Genomic DNA, 22,697 nt, shown 5'->3' on the forward strand with positions numbered 1-22,697 from the left:
AAACAGTAGCGGGTTTTCTTTTTTTTTTCTCTCTTTTTTTTTTTTATTTTTCTTTCCTCTTTTCCTCCCTTCTTCTTCCTGGGGCTGTAATCCGACTGCTCTCTTTGGCTCGGCTCCAGAGACAAGTCCGAGTGGTTAATCTCTCTTCCCCCCTTTCCCAGCCTCCGGGGGAGGAGGAGGAGGAGAAGGAGAAGGGGAGCGGAGTCAGCTGCAGCCCGGGGCCGGGCCGGGCCTCCCTGGGGAGGGGCTGAGGCAGCGGCTCGGCTGCGGGAGCTGCATGGAGGAGGGGAGTTTCACAGACTCCCCTGCCCGGCCGGGAGGAGGAGGAGGAGGAGGAGGAGGAGGAAGTTTGGGGATTAAGCCGCTGCCCGCAGCCCGAGCGCACGGAGGGAGCCGGGGCGCGGCTGCGGGGGGGGACACCCGGCGGTGCCGCTGAATGAGCTACGGGGAGGGGGACAGCCCCCGCACCCCTGCGCCTGGATTTTAAACGGGAGGAGGAGCGGGTGTGCGAGGGCAGAGGACGGCGAGAGGCCGCCGGTGAGCGGGGGCTTTGTTCGCGCGGGGCGCGCCGGGGAGGGGGCGGCGGCGGCTCCCGGCCCGGGGCGGGGGGTGGTCGGTCGGTCGGTGGGTGGGTGAGGCAGGCACCCGGTGCCCTGCAACCCCCTGAAACCACCCGGGCGGCCCCAGCTCCCGGCCCCCGGGGGTCTGGCGGGGAGCGGGCGTTTTGTGTCGGCAGCCTTTGTGCGGGCCCCGCCGCCCCCCGCTCCTCTCCCCGCCTCCGGCGGCAGCGGGCACCGTGAGCTCACCGGGGCCGCGGCCGCCCGCCCGTCGCTTTGCCCGCCGGGGCGCTTTGTGTCCGAAGGGGCAGCCTGTGCACGCCTGGGCTGCACCGTGCCTGCTGCACGCCGGGCTTAGCCCAGGTCCGACGGGTTCATCGAGCCTTTTAGGGAGGCAGGGGGTGTTTCTTTTAACATACGATAAAATTGCACGGCGTTTCAGGCTTTGTGCAGATGCTTTAGCAAACCTGTGCCTTCTGGAAAACTCTGTTCCAAAAAGCCCCTCAATTTTTGATGTTTTAAAGCAACGTTCATTGGATTGTGATAAGTGTGGCCTAAAGAGGGCTAAAAATATGATTGACTTTATCGTTAAGTAGCAGGAACACTTACTCTGGGGAGGGGAGAAGAGGGAGAGGCGGCCGGGGCAGGGCAGTGTCCTGCCGTCCTGTGGGACCCGGGATGTGTTTCCCCGTCCCCTGCCCTTGCCTTTTCCCTGCTTTTGCGGGTTGCGTGCCCCTGTCCCTGTCCCCTTGCGGAACGAGAAGCCCTTCCTTCAGAGCTCACCCTTCAGGTAGCGCTGACGGACCTGGGGCCCTCGTTGCCTTCCCTTCCCCAGCCACAGCGCTCCAAGTGTGAGAGCAAAGGACCCGAAACAAACTCAGCTGTAGATTCAGCTGGCTTCCAATACGGTCTCTCTTTGGTTGGCTTTTTTCCTCCTTTAATTGTTAATTGGCAGACTCAAAACCAGCCGTGGCCTTGCTTTTTTCTTTTAATCTTTGCTGGTACTTCAGCAATTTAATAATGCTGCCTAGAGAACCTGATGACTTATAGGTGTTTTGAAAGCTGTGTAATAAGAGCCTACTAATAGGCTTCTTTTGCTACTGTTTCGTTCTTGGAGGGAGCAATCTCTGCTGCCGGGGAGCTGCGGTTCAAATTTCCACAAGCGTTTGTTGCCCGTGCCTCTAGCTAAATTTATAAAGGAATCCTGTTAGCGTGTACAAAGCTAAATCTGGCTGTAGCAACTCCTGGCTGTGTAATTCACTGTGGTTGGCAAGGCACAATATATAGCTTCCTTGAGATTTATTTTTAAAATTTTTTTTTTTTTGGTGTGTGTGGCATGTAGTTGTCATAATTTTGGGAACTCTTTACCGATGTGTGTGGGGGTGCTTTGAGATGAAAACATAAGAGTTATGCTAAGGTTAGAGAATGTATTAATAGGGCGCTTGTCTTTAAAATATGAGATGGCAGTTTGAGATCAGCCTCTTAATGAATATTAGTATTGTTCTCAGGTCCGTGCAGATGCTTGGCTATTAAACTTTGACTCTCTACTTCTCCTCTGTGTTCTAAACCGATGAACTAGAAATGATGCAAAACACTCTGATAAAATGTTCGGTTTTAAATGTGTACATTTATGGGAACACTGACTCTTTCTCACAGACCTAGAGAGCCCTAGGTAAACAACGTCGACCTGTGGCCATACGACGGAGTGCATCCCTGCAAAGGCATGTTATGATTCTAACGCTAGGTGTTAATGTGCCATTTTTCTTGTTGTTTTACTTATGATTTTCAGAAAAAGAAAAAAAAAATAGGTGTGTAGTCAAATTGGTTTGTAATTTATGGTCTTACTTGATAACATCTTGCAAAGACAGCATTGACTTGATTTTTAAGTGAGGGTAGATGTTAAGAATGCACAGCTTTGGAAATCTGCAAGAAGTGAGCTTAGTTTGTTGGCAGCTCTCATGGTTTCAGGACATCTGCTAATGTGTTCTCCTTCCTTGGGCAGGATGTGAGAATACAAGTTAACTGTCCAAAGGCATACTTTGGGCCGAAAGGGGTTGATTGTGAAGCCTTGGCATAAACTGTGCCCAGTAGAAAAGGTTTGGAGCTGACTGACTGAGCTTTCGGTACCTTCCTGTGTGGTGTGGGTTTTTTGGTGTGGGTTTTCTTGGGTTTTGGTAGGTTTTTTTGTTTTGTGTTTTTTTTAATGTTTTGTTTGTTTTTTTTTTTTTTTTAATTATTTTATTTTAAACCTTTGTTGTGACCTAAAAGGTTAAAGCTAGAAGGGAAGTGAAAATATCTGCTCACTTGTTTAATAAGTAATTTAGGCAAGTCCTGAGTTTGTGGTACTTTTTGCTGCTGTTATCTGTATAGGTTGGTACGGTTGAACCTTTCACTGATGCAGTTTTTCATGTGGCACTGGTATGAGTATTTTTGCTAAGTCATTTGGAGCAGTGTTTGTGTTTGAAAGCTTCCTCATGTGCATTTGTTTGGATTGCCATATACCTGTCATCCTCTGCCTTTCCTATGCTTGTGGTTTTTTGGCTCCAATTCAGGAAAGGCTTTTTAAGCCCTGCTAACTAGATAGGGTTATAGCAACTGATGAAGGCACATACTTGAAGTAGCGCTTTATTATCTTTGAATGCAAACTGCAGTGCAAAGCTGATCTGTTTTCTGTAACCATGTAACACTAACAGAACTGTAATTGTGGTAGCGGCTTCTGTCATTTTACCTTACTGAAAAGGTTATTGGTAACGGGGATAGCTGAACCTCCGTGATAGCATCACCCATACAACTTGTAGGCTCTGGTGAGTACTTTTGAGATCAACCCAAAGACAGGGCTAACAAGAACACGGTTACAAAATCTGCTGTTAGTAATTTTGAGGAATACTTCCATAGATTAACCTGAGATACTGCTATTAAAAAAAAAAAAAAGTTTTTGTACTGAGGTATCATCTCTAAAATTTAAGTGTGCCCTTTGTATTTAAAAAAGACCAGCCCCAAACCGAAACAATTTCTAGGGAAGGATACTACAAAATATGTGAACTCAGAATGGACAGGTTTTTTGGTTTTATCTCTTATTTTTTTAAAGTCCCAAATAACAATCTTTTAACAGATATTTAGCACATTTACTAAAGAATACCAAAGATTAATTCAAATGTTGATTTTTATTTATTTATTTGTTTTTTTCCGTGATGCTTGGTTGCCACTCCAGCAGTTTCTGGGCAGTGCCAAGTCTCTTCCCCAGCCACGCTAGAGCTGCGATTCTTGGCCTTTGGAGCATGGGGTTGTGAAGGGGAGAGGTGCCATGTTGCTTGGTGGCGGCTGAAGATGACGCTCAGCATGGCCCTGTCCTGTACCCCAAGTCCACAGGGTCGGATGCGCTGGGTCAGGAAATAATTGAAACATCCAATCTGATGATGAAGGGCAGCCATTTGCAGGACTCTGATTAGAAGCGTTTCTCAGATTAGACATTGGAAAGCTGTGGCAGTTAGTTAGAAGTTAGTACAAAGGAATTAATCTGATGTGCATTCCCTTTTGTATTTGGTCATGTGTTGAGAAGGATGATTGCTGTGTTAAAGAAACACATTTTATTGACACGTTAAATTAGTTATGGCTTTAAGTTACTTTGCCATAAATTTCTTAGAGGCCAAGAGTAGTGCACAGATCTTTAGCTAGAATACACAACAGAAGATAAAATAATGGCATATGAAGAAATGCAAGTTAGTAATGTCTACTGGAGACGTTTGGAGTATTTGTGATTATATATGGCAGTCCTCTTACAATGAGCTGGAATTTTTGCTTGTGGCAACAATGAAGATGTCTTACCGCTACTTACTCTAAACAGCATTTTGCTTTTGTAGTGTTAAGAGGGGTTAAAAAAAAAAAAAAAAGAGAGAGAGAGAATTATTGCAGCCCTCAGCAAAGTCTGGACTGGCGGAAAGACTTGCAGAGGTGTTGCTGAATGGTTGGAGAACCTGCATTACTGTGGTTACACAGGAAGAATTTTAGTTTGTAGGACTGGCAATGAGGAAAAAAGTGGAAGAAAGCATTATTCTTGTAAACTGAGAATGCAGAGAACATGGAACCTATAGGGTTTTTTCCCTCCCTTTTTTAAAGATGCTTTTCAAAGCATTTCTAATAGCTGCTCATTTAATAGTCGATTAAGCCTCTCATTCTGGGAGACTAACCAAAACCACCTAAAGAGCTGTGCTGCATCACCAATCCCAGACAGTGTTCTCCCCACCCCAGTCATGGCTCAGACTTCCCAAACTTGTGTGTTTGGTTTATTAACCGTTAATCTTGTAATATTTTTCAGTTCCTTTTGGTTTTTAAGCCTATTAAAGTCATATTTTCCATTTCTTTTGTTGTAACTGTAGTGCACAGAAACTTCTTTTCTGAAAGAACAGCTGAGATTCCCATGAGAGATCATGGCTGCAAGACTTGGGGCTTCAGAAAAACATCGCACATCAGAGTGAGCGGGTGGAACCGCAGAGCTGAGGGGGTAACAGGAGCAGAGTGAGTGAAGAGGTAAAGTCAGTCTTAGGCACACCACCAGTGCAGTGGCAACAGTTATGACTGGAAGTACGGGAGCCTTTTATATACGTGCTTAAGAATACAAGAGATGAACGTGAACCGACTAAATAATGACTTAAAGTATCAGCAAAGCCTGTTTGTGTTAATTCAGCTTCCAAAGGAGCATGTGTGTGTGTGAGAAACCATTTCATGGTGTTAAAAGTTTCTCAAGCCACTTTAAGGATATAAGTAATTTCTTTTAGTTGTGGTGGTTGTATCAAATAGGTCTGTCTAGTGTGATTCACCAAAAGTTGAGTTTATATGAACTTGGCCTAAAATACGTTTAACTGCAAATTTGATGGCAAGTGCAGGAAAAGAAAGAGGCCTAGTCAGGGTGGACTGGGGAAGGAAATGGAGGGAAAAGCTGCTGATACTTATCAAGGAGGCCTGAAAGAAGCAGCTGTCCAAGCAAAGTTACAAGCTGCTTAAAACCACTGTCAGCTGCTGACTGGGGTGCCTTCTGAAGGACCTGATTATGGAGGTGGTCACTGCCTGTGATCTTGCTAATCATGATGCAGAGCATTGCTGTGAAAGTACAAAGCAAGGTGTTGGTCTAAACATTTATCTAGAAGAGAGATTTGATGCATTTTACTTATTTTCTTCCTTCCTTCCTTGGCATGAGCTCCACTAGTCCTGCTTCCTAGTCCTCTATGGGGCAATGGGTGGTTATCTAGTGGAAGTTGCATGTGTGTTTTATAAGTGTAGTGAAGAGGTATAGCTTGGGCTGGCAGCTGTTTCCCATGCAAACTTGTGATTGAAGCAATGCTAATTATCTTTGAATCCTATAAGTCTTGCTTGCCTGCTCTGTCATTGAGTTTCAGACTGCAAGTGGTGCCAAGCCTCTTCCTGTAAGCATGCGTTCTGTAGAAACTTGCATGTGAGACCTGCCCAGATGTTTTAAAACCTAACTTAATGAATGTTAACATTGAAATATTTGAACATTCATATCCATTCAGACATTTCAGGATCACACCCCAGGCATTAGTATCGTGCAGCTAATGTTTTTGACTGATAGGATGCATGCGTCCTCTCCCTGGAAGTACTGAGCAGGGGTAAAAATGGTGTCATGGGAACAGTGATTGAATCACCTGCTCAGTTGCCTACTCAGAGCTGTTGTAGATAAAACCTCCATACCTAGCTGAGGAATAGAAGGCTGTTTGGATTGCCGTAAGGAGCACTGTCAAGGACAGCGTAAGAGCCAGCTTCCTTTCACGGTCATGGTTGACATCTTTCAGCATTGTCATCTGGGTGTGGGCTTTCAGGTCAGCTTCTGCCTTTAATCAGCCCACATGAGTGGCCTCTATCTCCTAGATCTAGTGCATAGGCTCTAGTGCTTGTACTTTCTCCCATGCTTCTGCTTGTGTTAGGTGGAGTTATCTGTAAACACAGGCAAGTTCTCCTCCCTAACCTCCTGTAAACTCTTCTTTGTTAAAGTATTTACCAATGTTTACCTCCCTGCATGTCCCCTAAGATTAGATACAGTGTCTGCTGCAGCTTTGTTGTGATTTCTACATACCAGTATCAACTTGCTGTTTTTCCTTTTTCCTTTTTTTTTTTTTTGTTTGTGTTGTCTATTCCAGTGAGTCCGGGTTCGTAGTTGAGGTCCCAATGCATTTCAGAAATACAGTGGCAGAACTACTTGCTCTCTGCTGCTGCCACTGATCTGTGGTACTTCAATCTAAAGTAACATCGTGCTTTGTGTCCTTGATACCTGATATGAAGGAAAAATTATAGTTCCTTCTTTGTAAAGAATTTTGAAAATAGATGGGCGAAATGAAGAACTACTTATTATGCAAGTCTGTAGTCTTCTTTATCACTTCAGTATGCACAAAGCTTTCCTCTTGCTGTTCAAACTGCAACCAAGTTTATAGCAGCAGAAACATCATTTTACCTTGCAAGCAGGTTCGGTGCTGCTGAGATTAGCATGCTTCACACTCAAGCAAGTCACTGTTTACTTTCCAATTTCCTCTCATTATCCTGATAACATACCTTGTGTGGTTGCTCACAGAGCTGTCATACTTTAGTGTCTGAGTGATGTCATCGTAGACTTCAGCCCGTTGCAGAAACAGTAATTTCTTTTAAGAATCAGCAGTCTTGGCCTATTTGAATGGTAGACAAAGATGTACTTAACAATGAATCATTACTGAATTTGGAGAGACAGCTTGCGTTCCCTCATACACTACCAGCATACGAAGGTTGTAATCTCTCCTTTCTGTCAGTCTTCTCTGATAATTGTCAGTCTCTCTCAGGTGAGTCTGAAGTCATAAATCTCTGATTTGGTCTATCTTGGTCATTTTGTGCTCCTGCTGCCTTGAGGCGGTTGCTGTCTCTGTCCTGCAGGCAGACAGGCCCACTTGCCACACTCCTCACTGGATGTAGCCTTTTGCAATCCTTGCCTTATCAGGTTGGTTATGCTGTGAAGTCTCTTCTGTCTTGTGGTAGGAGGGTATTGTCTCAAGTATCTCCTTCTCCTGAGCTTGAACTCATTTAACCTTGTGAGTTTTTCCCAGATTTCCAGGGGAAAGCCATTAACTTCTCTTCTGAATATCTACCTGCAAGGCCAAGCTTTCTGCAGACCTTTCCTTCAGGAATCACTTTCCTCTTTTTTCGTAAAGTCTATCAGCGGGGAAATGCAGAATAAAGCATTGAGAAAACCCTGTCTTTCTTTTTGTGTGAAGGACAGAGTGGTTTGCCAAGGCACAAGCCCTGCTGAGGAGTTTAGAGCTGATCTCCTGCACGGTGACTCAGCCTGGTGATCTCCATTGCTGCAGCTTGCACTGTGCCACTTTATCTGCAGCGTCACTCTCTTCCGGTAGCGTGACCTGTTACAACACAGGCGTGCTTCCTCGGCCATGGCCGTACATGCCAACAACGTCCCTCGCGTTCTTCAGTCTCACAGCTAAGCCATCCTGCTGCTCCCATGCACAGTGCAGATCCAAAAGCAAGCATATTGAAGAGGTTCTTCCTGCAACTCTGCAGCAGAGGTCCTGCCAATAAACCGCCCCTGTTGTCACATGCACCCAAAGGATTTGGCTCTTGCACTCCTCAGGCCCCTCCAAAGCAGTTTGTTCATCCAAAATGCAGCATAGGCACTGACTCAGATTCCCACAAGGTCAAAGCAAAGCAGAATAGGCATTTTTCTTCTGCCCTTCATTGATGAAGCTTTGATGTGATGGAACCTATGATATGCACAGGTGGGGTATGGAGGAGAAGGGATTTCTTCCACACACCACTGTGTGCTGTTTGGGTAGGATAGGAGCTGTGTCTACTTTTCAAGGAAGAATTCTGGATAAAACAAAACCACTACCAGCTGGTTTGCTGTCTTAAGAAGAAAAGCTGGTCATCAGCCTTTGTCACTAAAGATCTGCTGCTTTCTAGTCTCTTTCGTCTTTAGGGGACAGTGCTTCCATGCATACCTGACAGATTCATCTGCCCACCCTGGCTGCGTGCATCATGCAGCTATTTAAGCTTCCAGAGGGGTATGGGTGCCAGGGCCATCTGACTGCCTCTTCGTGGCCGCTGTCTTGTAGTGATGAGGAGTCTGCCCACTATATGGTTCTTTTTTTCCTTTTGCTCTTCTTTAAATCAATGCCTGTGCTGCATGAAGAGTCCTTTTTGTTTTTAATAGAGGATCGGTGACGCCCATCTTCTGACAATTTCAGAAAAATGTACTGGGCTGGTTTCTCTTATTTGTTAGTTATAAACATTGAGTCATATCAGGAGGTGATTAGTTCTGGTACCTGGGTCAGAGTTACTTGTCTATGCTCATGCTTGCCCAACACAGACTTCTTTCCTGGGGACAGTTTGAGGTCCTACCAGGGATGGTCTGGAGGAGTTCTGGCAAAGATTCACTCTTAGCTGATGACCTTCTCACACAACTCAGCCTTTGTGGTGTTCACTGTTGTGAATGAGTAGAGTGAAGGAAACTCCAGGAGCACTGCATGTACTTAGCCTATGAAATTAACTTAATATGGCTGGGAAAGCACTCAGCTGATTGCATGTGGAATAAATCCATTTCCTTGGGATGCAGCACATCTTCTGTCTGTTCATCACAGTTACGTCATGTGATGAGAAGGTGCTACAGTATGTGGCCTTCCCTGGATGCTGTAATAGGCAAGCTGCTTTCCTTGGCCAGAAAAGTTGGGCTTTAAGTACTGGCACATAATTCAGTAAAAATCATGTCAAATAAATTCTTAACTTTAGTCCTCATCACTGGTGATTAAACCTGCACAGTGGTTTGCTGTCTTAACACGTGAACTTCTATTAAGAATTTTATTCTCAGCTTTTCTTAGAGGATCAGTATGTGGAATTGTTTGGCAAGAGTATTTGTTTTAAAATACTACAGTATATATCGATGCCATTTTATTATGTTGAATACACAATATGATCCAAGTTGTAAGGATGAAGTTGTCTGGATGTGAGAAGTGATTTAGTATGGTTGGGGACCAGATAAGAGCAGGGATTACAATAAATGGAACAAATGTCTTGATACCCTACTTGTAATCTAAGCAGGTTCCCACTGATAAGTTTGTGGAACACAATTATATGTGGTTGGGTGGCTTTGGCTTATTTTGGTCCTTTTCCCTAGCAGAAACAGGGTAGGGAAATTCTTAAAAAGCAGAGATTTCAAAACTCAAACCCATCGTTTGAGGGAACCAGTTTATAGGAGTAAAGTAATGATGTTAGCCTTTCACTGAGCATCTCAGTCCAGGACCGTTAGCATGGAAGGGTTGTGTGTCACACTTTTAAGGAAAACTGAGGTGAAAGTGATCTCAAAGTCTACTAAGAGAATAACGTAAAGTACCTGTCCTCTTACTGAGAACTATTTTGGTTGCCTCTCATGCAGAGTAGACCCAGAAAGAGAATCTGGATTTTACTGAGTTTTGAAAGATAGTTTTCAAGTTTCTGGGCTTTTCATTTAACCTTACAGTGAAATCTCCAGGTGCCAGAATGTTTTTCGTAGGACAGTCAGTCATTATGGTTCAAGTCAACTTAAATATCTGAATGTAGGTTTCTTTGGGGTTTTTGCTTCTTAAACTGCTACTTGCCTGATGCTTTAATTCCATATATTTTCTAAAAGTGATTAAGAATGCAAAGCTTTTTTATTAACAATTGTGATATATTTCTAGAATAGCTAAGGCTATTTTAAAACATGCAAACTTTTTCTAAGATGAAATAGAAATTGTAGGACAAATGACAGTATATTGGTTAATCAATTTCTTTAAATGGACATGCATGTGTTTTCTTCGTGGTAGTGTTTCTAGTGCAAATGCGTGCAATATTCTTACACTGATGTTTGAGAAATAAACTGTCTATTCAGCTAAATTGGTAAAAAAAATCACAGGATGAAAAATTCATTTTCCTTACGGATTGTTCTGTTATATAGTATGATAATACCAAGATCTGTAGAAAACTTTCTTGAAAAAGTTAAAAAAGGTTGATAGAAGAACACTCTGTAGTATCCAATAGCTTGTGCTTTAGTTGATTCGGATGTGACTGTAGGACCCTGTCTGAAGTCATTGATTCAAAGGCTTTGAAAGGCTGTTGGGTGCTCTGGGAATTAGAGAATATCTCTCAGCTTTAGGCCAATAATTTTACTCTGGAACTAAGAAGCTGTTATTGATGAAACTTCTATCAAACAAGAGTTCCCCTATAAAAAGTTTGGACTTCTTCAGGATTGTCTGGCTTCCTGATTTTCATTTATTTATGTACACACACACACAAAAAATTTTTTTTTTTATATATATGTATATATATATACACACACACCCACACATATGCACACATGAATATATACATATATGCACACATATGTGTGTATATTGAAGTGGTTGCGGTTGTGTTGCCAGTCTGTCTCTTTCTAGGGTTCCTAAAGAAATTACTTTCTCTAGCAGTTGAAATGGAGTCCTTTGCCTCTGGAGGATTTGAGACTAGGAAACCTGCATGGACTAAAAGGAAAGTAGGATGGTAATTACAGCGTGCTTTGTATTTTTGTTTCGCTTAATTTACAGTCTGAGGTACAGTCAGGTGGTTGGGCATTTGAATGTTACAACTGTTACAGTCTAGTCATAGGAACCTGGTAAGACTACTCATGTATTTCCTTCTTCAGAATCATAGAAATGTTAGTGGAGGCTATTCTACGTATTCAGTTATGAACAGAAAAAAACCTAAATGCAGTAAATAAAATTGTTATTATAATGGTCACTCAGTGATACCGAAAGTGAAAAAATACACTCTTTTAATCTGTGAAATTACCTTGTAGCGTTGATTTATTGCTGTTAATATACTGACTGGATGAGGGAAAATGTATTGATATTTCATGTAAAAAAAAAAAAAAAATCTGTTGGATGGAGTAGTTCTTGTATTTAAAAACATCTGTAGATGAACAATGTGCCACATTGGAAAGATTGAATTGATTGTATTACTGTTGAAGTTGAAAGTAGACCAATATTTTTAAAATGGATTATTGAAATATAACATCTTGCCTGTTTATGATTTCGTTCCCCTTGACCAAATTAACTTGGATGCTCAGCAGGGACTCTATTTATTCTGGCGTAAGAACAAGCATGGGGCAGAGCTTCCTGGTCTCAAAAAACTGGTGATGGTGAGAGGCCTCTGCAGTGTTCCCAGCCAGCTGAATGTCTGAGGTATTTTGCCATACAGGAAATCAATTGCAGCTGAATGTGCACTGTTTCCACTCCAAGTATATAAACAGGCCTTATAGTGATATAAAAAAAGAAAAAAAAAAAATCCAGTCTTACATTCAATAGCTTCTTGAAAGTTCAGAGCAAGAACATTTGATGTTCGGTTTTGTGGATTCTTCACTGTCACCTTTGGCTGAGTCCATAGCACAGAAACAGCTAAGAAGGAGAGGTAAATTAATCTTGGGATCCTCTAGAACAGGCAAACGTAAAGCAATGGCTTAGAGAAATGAAGGTAATAAAAAAGGTATCCTTTTTCAGTTCCTGGTTGATGTTCCAGTTGATGTTCTGAAGCTGGGAAATTTAGCAGAGGAAATGAGTTTTTTCCCTTGTTAAATCAAGAATCCTGCATTTTTTAGGCTTCAAGATAGGTTAATAAATTTTGCTAGAAAAAGCTGCACCACAATTATATCTAAATAGCTGCTTTTTGTGAAGTGGTAGAAGAAACAATATTTTCATTTGGATATTTACCATTCTTTGTTGACCTCCTGAAAATATCTAGATCAGATGCAGGTACCAGGCAGATCTCAAAGTGCCCCACAGCTCTGATTTGCTTTAACAGCTGGAGATGTGTCCTTCTGTGGCTCACCAGGAAAGTGAGGGTTCATTTGGATAGAGGTTTCCAGGCATTAAAGATAATTAAGTTTCAAATCAGCACTAACAGTTTCCAGAAGGAGCATGGCCTGAAGCTTTTGGGTTTTAGAGCTTGGGAACCCAGCAGTGCTTCCCTGCTGTGCCACAGACTTACAATGCAACCATAGACAAACTGTCTGATCTAGATTTTTGAAGATATGTAAGTAGACACTTGCAGAGGTGGTAAGACTCTTAATGGGATTTTCAGAATCACATTAGTGTCTAATTCCTATTCAAAATCTGACCCTTTAGCCTTCCCGAACCGAATTCAGCCCGTGCTATGTTTTATTCAGCTACTTTTTAAGGCAGAATGGGCAAGCAGTACAGCGAGCACAGCTTAGAGGGCATAAACCAGGGTGAGCACGGCCCCCCGCTGAGCTGCGGAGTTGTGCTCCCTTTCCTCTAATTCCATAATGTTTACCCTTTCTGCAGAACGCCAGAGATTCAACAGAGGAGAGGAAAAGTGACTCTACTTTGCCTAATCTAACGGTGATTTCCTTGGTGAGTGCTCTACCAGGTAATTTTTTAATTTTTTTTTTTTTTTTTTTAATAAGGGATTATGTTTGTTGTGCCTCTGGCTGAGGTGATTATTGTTGACGTTCAGTGAACATACCTCATGTTAACCATGACACTGCTTAGTGTGCAAATCCCCAGTAGGCCTCTGTACTGTATAGGCCTGAAATGTTGGTTAGCCAAGACCATGGGTTTTCTCGATGTGCACACTAGTGGGGTTTTATGCTAATTAAATTAAAATTTTGGAGCACCTAAGCAGTTAGGGGAAGTTAAGTCTTTGGCTTTAGCACCTGTTTCTGTAACTGAAGTTTTGCTGAAGATCTGTAGCTGAAGTTTGTTTGGTTGCTTGATTCCTTCCTTTTGGAGGTAGAAGCTCAAGGGCAGCTCAAGGTGACCATGAAATGGTAGAGTTCAAGATCCTTAGGGCACTGAGGAGGGTGCATAGCAAGCTCACTACCTTGGATTTCAGGAGAGCAGACTTTGGCCTCTTCAGGGATCTGCTTGATAGAGTACTATGGGATCAAGCCCTGGAGAGCAGAGGGGCTCAGGAAAGCTAGTTACTATTCAAGGATCACCTCTTCCAAGCTCAGGAGTGATGCTTCCCAACAGAGAGGAAGTCAGGCAAAAACACCAGGAGTCACGCATGAATGAGCAAGTAGCTCCTGGACGAACTCAAACACGAAAAGGAAACCTACAGAGGGTGGAAGCAAGGACAGGTAGCCTGGGAGGAATACAGAGAAATTGTCTGAGCAGCCAGAGATCAGGTTAGGAAAGCTGAAGCCCTGATAGAATTAAATCTGGCCAGGGATGTCAAGGGCAACAAGAAAAGCTTCTATAGGTACGTTGGTGATAAAAGGAAGACTAGGGAAAGTGTGGGCCCTCTCCAGAAGGAAGGGAGAGAGTCCAGAGGAGGGCCAGGAAGATGATCAGAGGACTGGAGCACCTCTCCTGTGAAGACAAGCTGAGAGAGTTGGGGTTGTTCAGCCTGGAGAGAAGGCTGTGGGGAGACCTTACTGCAGCTTTCCAGTACCTGAAGGGGGCCTACAAGAACGCTGGAGGGGGACTTTTTACAAGGTCATGTAGCAATAGGGCAAGGGGTAATGGCTTTAAACTGAAAGAGGGTAGCTTTAGATTAGCTATAAGGAAGAAACTCCTCACTATGAGGGTGGTGAGGCACTGGAACAGGTTGCCCAGAGAAGCTGTGGATGCCCCATCCCTGGCAGTGTTCAAGGCCAGGCTCGATGAGGCTTTGAGCAACCTGGTCTAGTGGAAGGAGTCTTTGCCAATGGCAGGGGGGTTGGAACCAGATGATCTTTAAGGTCCCTTCCAACCCAAACCATTCTGTGATTCTATGATAAGTGCCACTTTCGTGGAGAAACAATGGTCTCTCCCTGGGGCTGTGGAGATCTGGGACTTCTATGTTCTCCTGAGATCTCCTATGTTACTGTATATCATTTTAAGAAGAAATTAATCTTTCATAGTTTATTTTTTTTAGGGGTTTAATTTTGTTTATGTACTCTTACTACCTGAAAGTCTTGGGGCACCTAGGAAAAACAGACTTAGGTGCCACAGAAATGTAACTTGATTGTAATAACTGATTTCACTCATTTGGTTATGTGAAAAAAATTGACATTCCAGAAGTCTTCATGATAGGGCTAGCAGGAGACACCACAGATAATATTAAGTAAGAAGATGGCTTTAGACAAGGTCCCTTTCTCCCTCCTTTCCTCCTCAGTCCTGGTGCCAACCCAAAGGAGTCTTTTCTTCTCTCTGAAGAAAGCGGACGTTCAGTGATGGGCTTTGTGGGTAACAGCACAGACAGTGGTATTTGGAAAAACTCAATGATTTATAACCAACCTACTTTGCTCCTTCCATATGGTGTATCTAATGCTGAAACCAGTGTAGCATGGATTAGTTTAAAATTTAAAAAACCAAAAAGTACATTATGTTAATTGCCACTCTGGCTTCTGTAACCTGCAGAGGGAATACTAATATGCTATATTAGACCACTAATTAATAATATTTATTATTTTACTCAACTGATAGTGGGGCTTGTAATATAATTTTGTAGTATGTATTGATGATCCAATTGTGTTCAAATGTTTATAAAATTTTAGGAGAATGGCAACTCTATGTTGAATCCAATGCTTTGAGATTGCATAGCTTTAATAGGTAGACGCTAGCAGGACTGCATAGCATTCAGTTGAAGCTTACATCTGACAAACATTAGTGAGATCTTACTTTCCTTTGGATCCAAGGGAGAACAGTCTCTGTAAGTAGGAAAACATTTTGCAGAGACTGAGAGAGGAAAGAACAGAAATTCTTCTTCAGTATTTTCTAAAAATAGCAAGATTTGAATAAGGTTGCATGTTTTAACATACATTAGAGAAAAATAATTGGCGTGACCTAAATTCAGTACACTAGTTGCCTGTGTTATTTCCTGATAGTTAATTACTAGCATATTTTTTTTTTTGTCCACAAATGTGGGGGGGCTGTACATTCCCAGGTTCCACACAGCAAATAATTTTATTTATTTAGCTTGAAATTTGTGCATATCCAAATGCATGTGAAGTATTTGCCTAGTGACCGTAGAAAGTGAATTACTTGCACAAATTCCCCCCTCCTCCCTGATTTCCATTTCATTTCAAATGTGCTGCTTGGCCTTGGTTTTTGAGTTGCGGTGTTTTTAATTTGTTTTCATGATGAACAGAAAAGCTAAACCAGACCGTCAGACTTGAATAACCTCTTTTCTGAAAGCTGAGATAACATGGCTTGTGCATGTGTCCTAAGAGGCAGAGGATTTCCTAAGATTCTCTGGGATCCATGGCAGACAAGCATTCACTGTGAAGTGCTTCAGAAAATTGTTGTATCAACAAAACTGGAGTGTGTGGGAATGTATTAACTAACAGGATAAGGCATTCAAGACTAGCTGAAGTACATTTATTAAAGAACTACTTTCATGGGAAAAAGGAAGAAACCTAAAATATGCGGAGTGGTGTTCTGTAAAAATAATAGCTTAATGATTTGGGCAGATACAGCTTTGAGGGATGGATGTTAACTCTGTACCAAATAAGCACCAGTAATTTTGCCAAATTTGCCTCACGTGCAAATCTGGAGATTTTGAGAATATTTTCATTCTGAAAAATTTTTGGGGGTGGTGGGGGAGACATTTTATGAAATTTGTTTATATTTTGCTATTATCCATTTGACTTGTATAACAATATTGTGTGTTTTTTTAACTGTTTCAATAAGGTGGTGTTTAGAATATGCTACTCTTTGGAAAGAATTAAAATGGGCTTCAGCAGCTCTTAAAAATCATGACATCTGTTGTAGCAAAGAGGGAAATATCAGATCAATATACTTTGTTCTCACAATTCAGGGTGAGTTTTAATATGCAACGTGTTTATGCTAAAAGTGACTACACAAAAAAATTCCTCAAGCATCTGTGTATCACTGAATGCTTTGTTTAGGCCATGTCTTTAATGGTATGAGGGCTTGCAAATCTGTGTGGGGGTGGAGAGGAATGATGCATGCCCACGTGTGAGCTTTTCTGTAAGTTGGTTCTATTTTTGGTGTGTGATGGAGCAGAGGTACGGGGCAAAAGTAGGGGTTCAGTTGCGACATGGAGGCCTGTAAAAGCTTTCCTATTGCGGGAAGTTCCTACCAGATTCTTAGAGCAGTTGCGTTAGTATCCATGGGAATATTTGGGGTTTAATTTAGCATGCTAGATTAGGGCCTAATACCTTAATTAAGGCTAGCAATTTTTAATAAGTTTCCCCCAAACCCTTTGTGGTTGATGGTAGTCAGACTGCAATAGAGATAATATAAAGTGCATCTCTAGGGTTTTCTGTTGTTGGCGATTTTATGAAAGATGTCATTCCACTTCAGAATGATGAGCTGACCAGTAAATGCAGTCTTTAACAGAAGGATCCCCAGATCTGACTCGACTTCTTAAAAATATTAATCCAAATAATTTATGCCAGTGACATATTGAAAGTCTGAACACTTAGTACATTTAGACTAGCGGTTTTATAAAAATCGTGATAACTATTTAAAAAAAGGCTTTGTTAATTGATAAAACATCTTTTCCAGACACAGCTTGATTTTCTTGTCAGTTCACATGTTTGGGATTTTCTGCTGTGAAAAAGATTAAATGAATTGTCTGGACAAATTCAGGAATAATATAATTAGGATTTTGTATAATCTGTAGACAAAAAGTGATTTATTTTTTCCAACACTTGTGTAATCTATAGACAAAGTGATTTATTTTCTAAACACTTGTATATTAAGATGTTGAATAAATATTATTATCGTTATTTAAAAAAAATCCAGAAAGACAAGCTCACTCACCCCTGTCTTCCCCCGATGCTTGCTCAGAGTGGTCCCTCCTTTCCCGCTGCCATCTCCTATTGTTATGGTCAAATGACCAAGGAAAAGTGTATACTTCCTTTTGTGTCCAGTAGATAGGGGCTCTTAATTGATGACGGCTGCTTTCTTTCTGACAGAAAGGAAATGAATGGGCAGTAGTGATTATAGCACATCTGTTGTTTTCTGGTGAGCATCCTGTACAGCACTGAAAATGTCTTGAAGACTACTTCCCCCCCCCCCCCCCCCCCGCCCGCCCCGTTCAGGACTAGTTAATAGAGGGGGTGTGGGTGGCATGTGACAGTATTGTTCCTTTGTCACAGGTGTAGCCAGAGCAGAAAAACAAATTGCACGCTGGAACAGAATGACTTTTTTATGTTTTCCAAATAAGTGTATTTTACAAAAAAAGAAAAAGATCTTGCAAAGACTTCAGGGATGTACTGCGTTTTGATTGCATGATGTAGGTAATGAGTCCTGTCTTCATAGTATAGTCACTGCACTGTAAGTGTAACACTCCAAAATCATGCTGAAAATGGCTTCCTCTGGGGAAGCGGAGAAACAAAATAGTACTCATGCCAAGGACCCGAAAGCTGAAACATTCATGCAGCTTTCACTACAATTTCTAGGATGCGGTTTCTAAGTCTGTGATACTGTTGTCCGTCTCCTGCTTGAGCCTCTTTTGCATGACGTGTTGCAGCATAACTCTCGGGAGTGCTGAGGAACTCGCTGGGGAGCTCTGTGGTGGGCCCCTGCCCTCCTGGAGAGGGGCTGGGGTTGGAGCCAGGAGGAGCTCCTTACCTGGTTTTACGGACTGCAGAGAGGGAAGTTTTGGGGACAGATGAATGATGAAGTATGGGAAAGGGTCTGGCCTGAGAGAAGGGACTTGAAGATGGGGAAGACAGATGTCTGGGGCAGTGGTTGAGAGAGGCCGGTAAAGCAGCTGGACGAAGTAGGTATGGGATGGTAGTGGAGTGTATCACAGCTTGTCCTCTGCATCACATCAGCCACAATTTTTCCACCTTTTTTGTTGTTGTTGTTCCAACTCCTGTGTTATAAAGAAGTGAGTGAAAGTGGGATGCTCTCTGTGCAAACCCTGAGTGTGTCTGCAGGGAACCTGTGTTCTCTCTTGCCACACAAAGTGCTTGAAAAACCGTTTAATTGAAAGAGCTTTGTAAATCTGAATCCTTACCACTTTGTTGTCCTTTGTTCCTTCCTTTTGCTTTTATCCTGTTTAACTGCAGCATTTCTTGTAAGCAAGGTGCCAGTACTCTGCTTTTGCACAGACTAAATATTTTGGTACTTAAACCAAGATAGTGCTTACATTGAGCTTGGATGAAGCTGGTTAACTAAAGCTAGCGCGCTGGGTAGTGCTGCCCTCTTTCTTGGGGGTTTCTGATGTGTGTCGGATAAAATTAGGGTTTTTTTTCAGCCCTTTCTTCTCACTTGCTATCCCAAGAGCTGCTCTGTCCCTGCCCTCTTAAGGGGATCCCCATCACTTAACAAAGGAGGTGTTGAGATGTACAACTTTGTATCCATAAGATGCTGTTTATCTGGAAGCTTACAGCCTTCCTTAAGCTAAACAGTTTTTTCAAATAACAGGTGCACATGGCCACTAGAGATGGGAAAAGTGAGAAGGAATATACTGTGCTGTAGGTGAGCATCAACATAGCTGAATACAAAATTCATGATGCTATAAATGAATCATGCTGCAATTAATGCCCCAGTGATACATATGCCCTTATGGTGGTGGCAAAATGGATGTCAAAACTGTGGCCCTTCGTTTGATCTGATTTCTACTCGCACTCTAAATTTGCAGACAATATGGAGTAATCAACTGTGTAATTATCCAGCATAGATAAAGTTAAACTTCTGTCATTGCTGCTTTTTCCCTGATCAGATCAAACTTCAGAAAATGGAAAAACAGGTGCCATAAAACCAATTTTGAATTGGGTGGATTTTTTTCCTTTCTTTCTAGTGGTGAAGGTGGTCAGGGTTTGTGTTGGTTTTTTTTTTTTTGGTTTTTTTTTTGGTTTGTTTTTTTTTTTTGTAGGCTTGTCTAAGGGTAATTTAAGCAACTAAATAATCCTTTTGCTTTCTGAGTGAGATACACAGAGACCCTGTTCATGCCTCCAAAGCCTTTTAAACATTTAGTCTATCCCCATAGGATTTCAGACTTATCTTACATCTGTTGGCAAGCATCATGTTGTAGCTAAATATTATATTAGTCATGGCACCAGCCAAGTAATACAAGAAAAACCCACAGAATCCGTTGAAATCTCTTTGCTCAAGTCTTTGTAAATTCCATTTTATGGATCTTTTAATGCATTATCATAAGTTTTAAGAAAGATATTAAATTGTTAATTTGAGATTTTTGCAAGTCTAAGCACTGCATTGATGTATACCTCCTGCATGACTCATGAGAAACACTTGAATATTTCTGTGACTTAATGTATTCAAATTGCTATATAGAAGTTTGCTAAAATGTTTTTATTATGGAATCCTGGCTTTGGGAACAGATGTGACTTCTTTCATCCTGAGCTAAAGATGTGATATGTGACTTAGAGCAGGACTATAGATTGTCTTACAAAATTTTCAAAGACAGCTCTTTGAGTATTGATGTATTGATGACTATACACACAAACCAAAATCTTCTTAAAAATGTAAAAATACTTGTTCTGTTGAGGCAGATATTCATTAAAGCACGACACATGGCTGTTCAGTAAAAAAATATTTCAGCAAGAACTTCAACCTCTAAAAGAAAGATTAGCTACTGCTTTTATCAGCATAGACATCGCTTTGAAGATACTAAACATCTGGTTTCCTTCTGGGAGAATTATGTTCTGTCCACTTGACCCTTTGTAAAAGTAAATATTTTCATTAGTTACGTGATGGAGGAATTTGAAAAAATATTTAATACATGAAAGAAACCCCCCACTTTGCATAGTTGGCTTCGGTTGTGTAAGTACAGTACCTCAGATGCTGTTTTGTTGTCGATTCATGAGTTTCTTTTGTAATGAAAAATTATACCAGTATGGAATTTTATAGGAGGCATAACTATGATTTTCCTTTCTTTCTTTGTTTTCCTTTTTAAAAGAAAATATTCCTCTCTTTCCCTCGCTCCCTTGTCACCTCTCAAGAGTGTGTTTGTCACCCCCACAGACATTTCAGCCCTAACTTCTTTCCTTCAGCTGTGGCTGTAAACTGTACTTCAAGGGTAAATCCAGCCTGGATTATATTTGTTTACTACATAATTTAGATGTGTGAAGTTACTTAGTAAAGACAGTTGTATATTTTGTATTTGGGTATCTCAGTCTTCTGTGATCAAATGGAGGATAAAGATTATTGGAGATGTAGCTTCTAATCCTGTTTTCAAGGTAGAATAGAAAGACCTTAAAATCATAATCATTACATTAGTTTCTTCCACGTGGAAGTAGATTACTTAGGAAAAATACCCTCCATACATACAGGTTTAAACACTAATGTTGCTTGTTTTGTGACAGTATGAGAGTGAGTGGATATCTTTGAAAATACACAGTGTAGCCTTTTAAGTAAGGAAAGGCATTGGACTTCATGGAATGTTACACTTGAGAAATGATTTTAAAAGTGAAGCCCAGTTAGGAATTTTTCAGCCAAAAATATTTTGTTGGAAAATAGCAATTTATTGAAAACAGAACATTTGATGCAGACAATGTGCAACAAAACTATCAGCAAGAGAAGTTTTTGAGATATGGGATTGTAAGAAAATGTGGTTAGGTTCCATGGAAAAATAACAATATAATATAAAACTGAAGTGAATACTGTCTGTCCAGAAAGTTCTGTCTCTGTGGTTTTTTTTTTTTATTATTATTTTTATTTGGATTACAATCCTCCAATGATCTCTACCTCTTCCTCACAAAGAACATGGATATTTTCAAAATTCTACTTTTTAGTTTTCCGTAAGTTGGAAAGAGAGCTTGCTACTTGCTTCTAGTGTACTGATGTTCATTTTTGCAAATTGTTCCCATGGAAAAGATTCTTCCATTGTTTTAACGCAGTCTGACAAATGTGAGACATGACGTGACTCAAGTAATGACAAATGATTCCCTCTATTCCTTTTTGTTCCCCATTTGACATGTATTAAAACTCTAATGGATGACTTTTCAATGAAGTTAAGACCTACTCCAGATTCTTACAGATTTGATTTGTCCTATTTGTCATTATTATTGGTCTAAATTGTGTTGCTTATGTAATAGGCACCATAACTGCCTGTTTCATTATTGGATGCGCCAGTGTTGAGGTTTTATTAATCTTCAGGGTGAAGTGAAGCCTTTCAAAAGACTATGTGCCACTTTTAGTCTCAGAGTAGAGAGCTTTTGATCAAGTGGATTGAGGGATAATGGAAGACGCCTGTGCCAAATCTGTCTAGAATCTAAACCAAAAATACAGAGTTTTCTGTGTTTATTTTGGGAATAGGTTCATAGTTTTAAAGTTTGCCTCATACGCTAATATTTATGAGAAATGACATTGAAGTGGACTTTAAACAGCACATTGTAATTTGAAATGTTATTGTATCTCTGAAGCCCATCTGGTAACATAGGATCTAAAGCTATTAATTTGGCCAGGACAATGAGTTCTTTATGAATTGGGGCTAGCTCACTGAAATGCGTTTGCTCCTGAATTAATGATGATGGAGGGTGGGGAGTTTGTAGTAACGACCATCTGCTGGGCTGTTATGTCCAGCAGACTTCAAGAGACTCAGTGACGCCTGTGGTAACACGCTTGCGCTAACCTTAATATCTGTATTGTTACTATGCATAGAACAAGGAAATAAAAGCTGGATGAAACTATAAAATTCAGGTAATTTTTGTGTGTGTGTGAGGACTGTCTTCCAAGGGTGGAAGCTTACTGCTCGTCCACTGGAGTGGGAGTGCTCAGCGGAAAAAAAAAAAAAAAATCCCTACCAACCAGATTTACCGTTCAGTGTTATTTTCTGTCTTCCACTTATTCTCCAATCCTGAGAACAGCTTGATTTGATTCCCCCACCCCTCAGGATTGATGAGAGGCAAAAAACCCAAATGTTTTTCACTCTGGGGACTGGAGGAGCCCCACACAAGTGCTGTTGTGCTTCATCTGCCACAGTGCAACAGGGCACGTATGATAATCAGATGAGTCCCCAGCTCTGTGTCTCTGTTGCTACCCATTCCATGTACCTAGGTTACAACCCAAAATGTAGTTTAAATGCCTGAAACAGTAATTTTCAGATAGCCATTTTACAGCCTTTCAACATGGAGAGTAGTGTATGTTTCTTGATGTTGTCAAATCATATTTTGTCTTATCTGTAGCCTTATCAGATGTAAGGATATACATACTTGAGTAA

General features: G+C 41.4%; 1 protein-coding gene across 1 annotated transcript in view; it reads left to right on the forward strand.

Moving 5' to 3' along the window:
- Positions 1–458: 458 nt before the first annotated feature.
- PLEKHG1 (pleckstrin homology and RhoGEF domain containing G1) overlaps positions 459–22,697 on the forward strand; it is a 139,681-nt gene continuing 117,442 nt past the window's right edge. The window contains exons 1-2 of the mRNA XM_082307977.1: positions 459–537; positions 12,896–12,980. The gene's annotated coding sequence lies outside the window, so the exon portion shown is untranslated. The remainder of the gene's footprint in view (positions 538–12,895; positions 12,981–22,697) is intronic.

The sequence above is a fragment of the Platalea leucorodia genome (genome assembly GCF_965183815.1).
Source record: "Platalea leucorodia genome assembly, chromosome: 3".
Classification (NCBI taxonomy): domain Eukaryota; kingdom Metazoa; phylum Chordata; class Aves; order Pelecaniformes; family Threskiornithidae; genus Platalea; species Platalea leucorodia.